At 42.5% G+C, this 7,285-nt stretch overlaps 1 long non-coding RNA gene across 7 annotated transcripts in view; it reads right to left on the minus strand.

Annotated features, from left to right (window-relative positions):
• Window positions 1–5,072: 5,072 nt before the first annotated feature.
• LOC104855101 overlaps window positions 5,073–7,285 on the minus strand; it is a 17,937-nt gene continuing 15,724 nt past the window's right edge. For 4 of the 7 annotated variants that reach the window (XR_004518430.1, XR_004518429.1, XR_004518425.1 and 1 more), the window contains 2 exons: window positions 5,446–6,515; window positions 5,073–5,316 (listed from right to left, as the gene is read on the minus strand). This is a non-coding gene — a long non-coding RNA (uncharacterized LOC104855101). The remainder of the gene's footprint in view (window positions 5,317–5,445; window positions 6,516–7,285) is intronic. The other 3 variants (XR_004518427.1, XR_004518426.1, XR_004518428.1) reach the window with 3 other exon arrangements.

Consider the following 7,285-nt stretch of genomic DNA (forward strand, 5'->3'; position numbering starts at 1 on the left):
AAAAAAAAAAAAAAAAAAAAAAAAATTGTGCTTCAGAAGACACTATCAGGAAAGTGATGACAACCCATAAAATAGACAATATTTGTAAATCATATGCCTAATAAAGACCTGTTATCCAAAAGCTATAAAGGACTCTTAAAACTCAACAAAAACCAGGCAAAGGATCTGACCAGATAGTTCTTCAAAGAAGATATATAAGTGATTTGTAAGCAAAAGTTATGAAGGAAATGCAAATCAAAATCGCCATAAAAATCTACTTCACACCCACTAGGATGGTTATAGCAAAAAAGGCTATAGCTAGGCATGGTTGTGCATGCCTGTAATCCAGCACTCAAGGAGGCCGAAGCAAGAGGATCAAAAGTTCAAGCCCAGCCTGGGTGACTCAGCAACTACTTAGTGAGACTTTGTCCCAAACTAAAATATTTAAGGTTTCGGGAGCTCAGTGGAAGGGCCTTGGGTTCAACCCTAGTGTATGTATGTAGGGAGAAATGAAATAACTGGTAAGGATGTAAAGAAATTGGAAACTTCACATACTGCTAATTGAATCGCAAAATGGTACAGCCACTTTGAAAAAGTTTGGTGGGTCCTCAAGAAGTTAAACAGAGTTATATTAAGAATCAACAATTCTATTGTTTGATATAACCAAGTGAGTTGAAAACATGTTTGCACAAAAACTTTTACATGACTATTCACATCAACAATATTCATAAGAGCTAAAAAGTAGAAACAACCAAACCTCTCATTGGTGAATGAATGAATAAACAAAATATGGCACATCCATACAATCGGGTATTATTCAGCAATAAAGAGGAATAAATTACTGACACAGGCTTCAACATGGATAAACCTTGAAAATATTATGCCAAGTGAAAGATTTCAGATGCAAAAGGCCATGTATTATATCTTCCCATTTATATTAAATGTCCAGGAAAAGCAAATCTATAGAGACAGACAATAGATTAGTGGTTGCCAGAGGCTAAAGCAGAGAGGAATAGGAACTGACTATTAATGGGTATTGAGGGAAGGATGAAAACTTTGTGGAATTAGGAAAATGATAGTTGCCTAACTTCATGAATGTGCCAGACACCACTGGATTATTTTAAGGGTTAATTTTATTATATGTTAGTTATATATCAGTTAAATTTTCTTAGGTACAAAGTACTGTTTTCAGCATTTAAATGAAAAAATATTGGTTTTATGCTCCTGGGAACCATGAAAACAGTGTGCCTGTAATGATCTAATAAGTGCCTGTGTCTTCCTCATTTTATATTATTTCTCCCCAAAACAATAATCTGCAGAGCTAAGACTCTGCCCAAGCCTGCAGGATTCTAAAGCTTTTATCCACCTTCTATACCAATAATTGTTGCTAATTTTCTGTACTATAAATCTTTGAGAGAGAGAGAGAGAGAGAGAGAGAGAGACTAGGGATTGAACCCCCAGGGCCTCACATATGCTAACCAAGTGCCTACCACTGAATTACATTACATCCCCTGCCCCATTTATTTTTTATTTTGGAACAGGGTCTCACTGAGTCGCCCAGGCTGGGCTTGAATTTGCCATCCTCCTCCCTCAGCCTCCCCAGTAGCTGGGATTACAACATGCACCACTGTGCCCCACTGTGTATACTATAAATCTTAATTGTCACAGAATAGAAAACTATCCCAGAGCCAGAAACATACCCCTTAAAAATGCAAAGAGAGGAAGGAAGAAAGATCTCCAAAGACATTCCTCAATATCATTATTCATGTTTAGCCAAAGGAATAAAACCAAGAGCAAAACACATGGCAGCCCTGCCTTAGGGTGCGCAAGAAGGTCAGACGTGTCCCAGACCTCCCAGTCTCAAAAAGTGAGGAAGGCCCAGAACCAACTCGAGAAATTCTCATAAAGATGGAGCAGGGCTGAATTGTGACATCATGTCATGACCTCATGTCAGAGGTCACAGGACAGAGAAGAGAGAATTTCAAAGCAGTGTTAATTGGGTGAATGTTAAAAGTGAATTAAGGGCCAGGGATTTAGCTCAGTGGCACTGCACCTGCCTCACAAGCAAAATGTCCTGAGTTCAATACCCAGTAATGAAAAAAAAAAAAAAAGTGAATTAAAAATTTAGGGTCTGTTTTTTAGGAAAAGATTGGATAAAGAAGCCCCTACCCCCCTGACAGGATCTTGCCACGTAGTTCAGGCTGGTTTTGAACTCCTATGTAGCCAAGGCCAACCTCTAACTTGAGATGATTTTCTTGCTTCTGTCTCTCAACTGCTGGGATTGCAAGCATGCACCACCATATCCAGCCAAGTTTTCTCTTTAGACTCCAAGAAAATAACAGACCTCTGTGTCTTTGGTTTCTTACACCTGGTTAGTCTCTTATGTTGAACGTTTGCTCAACCCACCACCATTTAAGCGCTTTACATGAGTTGTCTCATTTAAATGCTTGGGACTCCAAGTCGTGGATAACTTTTACCCCTGTTTTACAGAGAAAGAAACTGAGGCACTAAGGATGAAGTAATTGAGTCCTATAGAGAGTCCAGGGTTAGGGCCAATTCCTCATCAGTCTAACCCTCTCCAGTATCATGTAAGAGGATCTGAGTTTGCTGTAACAAAGACAGAGAAATTCCAATAGTTCTGACCTGAAAAATGAAGCGGGAAGGCCCTAGGGAACTTAATATTAGAGTCCCTGCCCTAAGGATAGGTGAGAATGAGAACACACACAGTGGGGCTCGACTCCATCCCTTGTCCTCAGATGATGGCGCTGAGGGCGAGGAGAGGACAGTGTGTGATCCAGACCCAGGCCATCGAGCAGGGAGTAGGAGCCAGCCATGAAGTAAGGCTTGTTACTACAGAGGTTGGCAGGGCTACCTTCAGTTTCCGGCTGCCACGGGTATCCAGTGGGTGTCCAGAAACTCGTGAGTTCTGGACTTCCCAGCGGGCAAGGCTTTTCCTCAATGGCCACATCTCGAAGGCACTCCTGAACCAAGCCCTCGACACATAGAGGGTAGCGGTGGGGGGACAAAGGCTCTGCCCAAGTCATGGATAAGACTGGGTGGTCGGTAGTGAGCCTCAACCAGTATAGAAATAGCACTGACTTCTTGCTTTTTCCTTGTCATTGTACAAGGGGTGGTTGAAAAATACTGATTGTTTAAATTTGAAAAAATTGCTATACTAAAACACATATTGCCATTAACCTCCCTCATAAATCCTTCCCTTGCCTCATACTTATCCAATTGTTTTTGCTACTTTCTGAAGAAGGTCTGGAAGTCCTTCTTTATGAGTGCTGTTATGAGGGATGACCAAAAATACAGTGATTGAGCCGGGCGTGGTGGCGTAGGCCTGTCATCCCAGCACTCGGGAGGCTGAGGCAGGAGGATCGCTGAGTTTGAGACCATCCTGGGATATGTAGTGAATTCCAGATCAGTCTCAAATACATAGTGAGGCCCTGTCTCAAAAAACAAAAACAAAAACAAAAACCAGTGATTGCTGCTGCCATGTGCCTTCCAATGAAAAGGCAGGCTTGTAAAAACAATAAATGTGATGTCATTCACCCTGTCCTTCGGATCTGGCACCATGAGACTTCTGACTCTTCCCCAAAGTTAAAATGAACATGACGGGTAAATGTTTTGAATCGATTTATGACATCCAGGCAGCTAGAAGAGCAAGACTGAGGATATTCATGAAAAAGGACTTCCAGGACTGTTTCAGAAAGTGGCACGAGCGATGGGGTAAGTGTATTTTAAATAAGGGGACAGCCAGGCCTGGTACCTGTAATCCCAATACTTGGGAGGCTGAGGAAGGAGGATCGCCCCAAGTTCGAGACCAGCCCGGGCTACATAGTAAGTTCCAGGTCAGCCTGAGCTACATAGTGAATCCCTGGCTCAAAAAAGAAAACAATAAAATAAAATAAGAGGGTGTGCTTTGAGGCGTATTAATGACAATGTGTTTTTCACTGTAATAAGAATTTTTAACTTAAACACAAGCCATAGTTTTCTACCATACCTGGTGAATGTGCTCATCATATAGCTCTTAAAAGTCTGTTATCACGTGGGAATCTGAAAACTTGGATTGGCTGCTGTTTTTTCAAGTCAAGGCTTCATCCTTGCCACCACCTCAAAAAAAATCTGGGCTCTACCACACTGGAAGCACAATTCTAAGTAACTAACATTTAGATTGCTGTTAACGCTGTGTACTGACTAAGCAAAGCTTACAGCATAGCTGCTATCGTCACCACCATCACCATCCTTCTGTTTTTGTGGGGGTGGTTTTGAGACAGGGCCTCACTATGTAGTTGAGACTGACCTGGAACTCATTGTGTAGCCCAGGCTGGTCTCGAACTCACAGCGATCCTCCTGCCTCAGCCTCCCAAGTGCTGGGATTACAGGTGTGCGCCACGATGCCTGGCTGACCCTCCCTCTTATACAGCTAAGGACACTGAATATGGAGAAGCAAATGAGCTGGCTTGCTGTTGTCACACAGATGTTAAGTCCCACAGCCAACTTTAAGCCCAGGCAGTTGGAGTCCTGAGTCCACGTCACTGAGCCCAATGCTATGCTTGGGCCAAGATAACTCTTTTTTCTTTTTGGTACTGGGGATCAAACTCGGGTCCTTGTGCTTGCAAGGCAGGCAGTGGAACCGCTGAGCTAAATCCCCGGCCCAAAGTTCTTTTTGTTTGTTTGTTTGTTTTTATTTTTGTTTTTTGAGACGAGGTCTCACTGTGTAGTTGAGACTGACCTGGAACTCACTATGTAGCCCAGCCTGGTCTTGAACTGACAGCAATCCTCCTGCCTCAGCCTCCTGAGTGCTGGGATTACAGGCTTGCACCACCATGCCCAGCTAAGCTCACTCTTTTTTCAAGGACCGTGGTCAGTTGGGTGTGTATGGAGAAATAGCCAGGTGACCTGTGCACTCAGTTTCCCTGGTCAGGGCAGCCCAAACAATACCATAGGTCATTCAAGGGTTACCTGAAGACAGACTCCTACCCAGGCTTGAAGTTGCTGACAGTGTAAGATATTTCTTGTGCTTCTGATCCAAGGTAAAATTTGATTTACAATAATAGGCACAGAATGATCATGTTTATACTTGCAACCTGGCACTTTATTATTATTCCCCTGAATAACAGTGAAAAGAGTTTTGTAACCCCAAGGTAACATGGCTCTGTAAGAAGGAAAGAGGGGTGAGATTTAGCAGCAGCTGCCATCATAAATCAATGTGTGGCTGTTTCTCTCAGAGCTCCAGGCTCAACTCCTGGCTGTCATAAACTTGAAAAGGGAAGCCCCATGAGGATTTATGTCACGATGGGAAGACTCATTCTCCTTCGTGCAGGAGCCTTTCTGGAGCAAGGAGAGAATTAGGCTCATTAGATTCTATAGGAAGAGGAAAAAAAACCCAAACCAATGGTTTAGAGGAAGGGAAATGTGGGTCAACTTGAGCTACTTCGTTTCCTTGCCGAAAAAACTGACCTTGTGCACAGAGAAGAACATGCTGAATTCCACCAAATAAGCAAGTGACTGTGCGATCCAGGCTTCCTCTAGGGTGGTTCTTTCAGTGTGAGAACAGTTCAGTCCCGGAGTGACCCAGAAATGCTGAGTACATAGCAAGGCCAATCAACAGAGTCAGCTTCTGAATATTCATGCACAGATGATGCACCCAGTCAATATGTTAGATTTTTGTGTTTACTGGTACATTTTCAAATTCACTGTGCAAACTAAAATTCGGGGGGTGGGGAGGAAAGACAGGAAAAAAATTCTGTTGAAAGCATACATTATTTCTGAACAGGCTTGTCAGATAAAAATACTTATACCAAAAGGGTATTCATTGTTTTTCCAGAATTCAAATTTAACTGGGCACCCTGTCTTTTTATTTACCAGATCTGGCGACCGATATCTAGTTAGTTACTCCAAGGAGGGAGCCGAAGACAGTTTCTCGGGAGCATTCCCACACCTGAGAGTAAGAAGGTAGGAAAACCAGAGATGTCTACGAAGCAGACAGAGGAGTGTGGGGAAACACAGAGAGAGAGCCAGGTGAGGACTGAGCTCCCGTGACCAGTGACGCAGGTGTCAGGGAGAGGATGGCACCAGGAGGATGCTGGGCAGGAGAGCATCCCAGCTTCCTTTCCATGCTATGGAGCTGGCTCTGGAGTCGGGCCCTTGTAAGGCTCTGGTGCTTCTGAGTTTTAATCAGGGTTCCCAGTGAGGTTAGGGTAGAGATAGGGTACATATCAGAACTGCAATAGTATATGCACATTTAAATTCATGTAACAGAAGTAGCACCCCTTCCCTTTGAGGGCTTGCGGGGAGAGATGTGTGGGTAACCTTTATTAACCCAGAACTCACATGGTCCAGTTTTGGGACTATGTTATGGTTACCGAAGAATAAAGTAAAAATTTAAAAATATCAATCCTCTCTTGCGTTTTGTTGAAAATCATGAAGAATATAGTTTGCATCAACTCATTCAAAAGTCTTTGCTGCCAGGGATTTTGCTCAGTGGTGCTGCTGCCTGCCTGGCAAGTGCAAGATCCCAAGTTTAATCCCTGATAGAACAAAAACAAAAACAAAAACGAAACAAAAACACAACAGTTAGGAGATAAAATTGTGTACGTCATAACCTCTGACCCAGTATCACAACCCCAGAATTATTCCAAGCAAATAATTTAGATGAACACTTGAAAAAGAAGTCTTTCTTATCTCCACTCTACTTACTTTGAAGCCTCTGTTGTTTTCTTGTGTACCCTTCTGCATAGTTTCTTCAACTTTCAACATTCCCTCCTCCCATCTATTTTTAATTTTATTTTGTTTATCTGCATATCTTCTTTCCAACAAAAAGATTCATCTAACTTCAACCCTATGCCCAAATAATCTGAAAGATGAAGTCTTTTAGGAGAAGGAGTTTGAATTGCACTTTTCAGAATGTCCCTTGGCAGGGGAGGAAGGGATGAATTATGAGTTTTCAAGCCCGTGAGCCTGGTATTCTGCAAAGCTTTTCAAGTGATTCTGATACCTGGCCTGTATTGAGAACTGCCATTCTTCTTCTTCTTCTTCTTCTTCTTCTTCTTCTTCTTCTTCTTCTTCTTCTTCTTCTTCTTCTTCTTATTATTATTATTATTATTACGTTTTTGTGGTACTTGGGATTGAACCCAGTGGCTTTACACTGAGCTACATCACCCACTTCTTTTTATTCTTTGAGAGAGGGTTCCACGAAGTTGTCCAAGTGAGACTTAACTTGCAGTCCCTTATGATCCTCCTACCTCAGCTTCCCAAGTCCTGGGATTACAATGTGCCCAGCTCTGCCTGTTTTTGTTTA

Source organism: Fukomys damarensis, unplaced genomic scaffold (genome assembly GCF_012274545.1).
Source record: "Fukomys damarensis isolate Sample0158 unplaced genomic scaffold, DMR_v1.0_HiC HiC_scaffold_3, whole genome shotgun sequence".
NCBI classification, from domain to species: domain Eukaryota; kingdom Metazoa; phylum Chordata; class Mammalia; order Rodentia; family Bathyergidae; genus Fukomys; species Fukomys damarensis.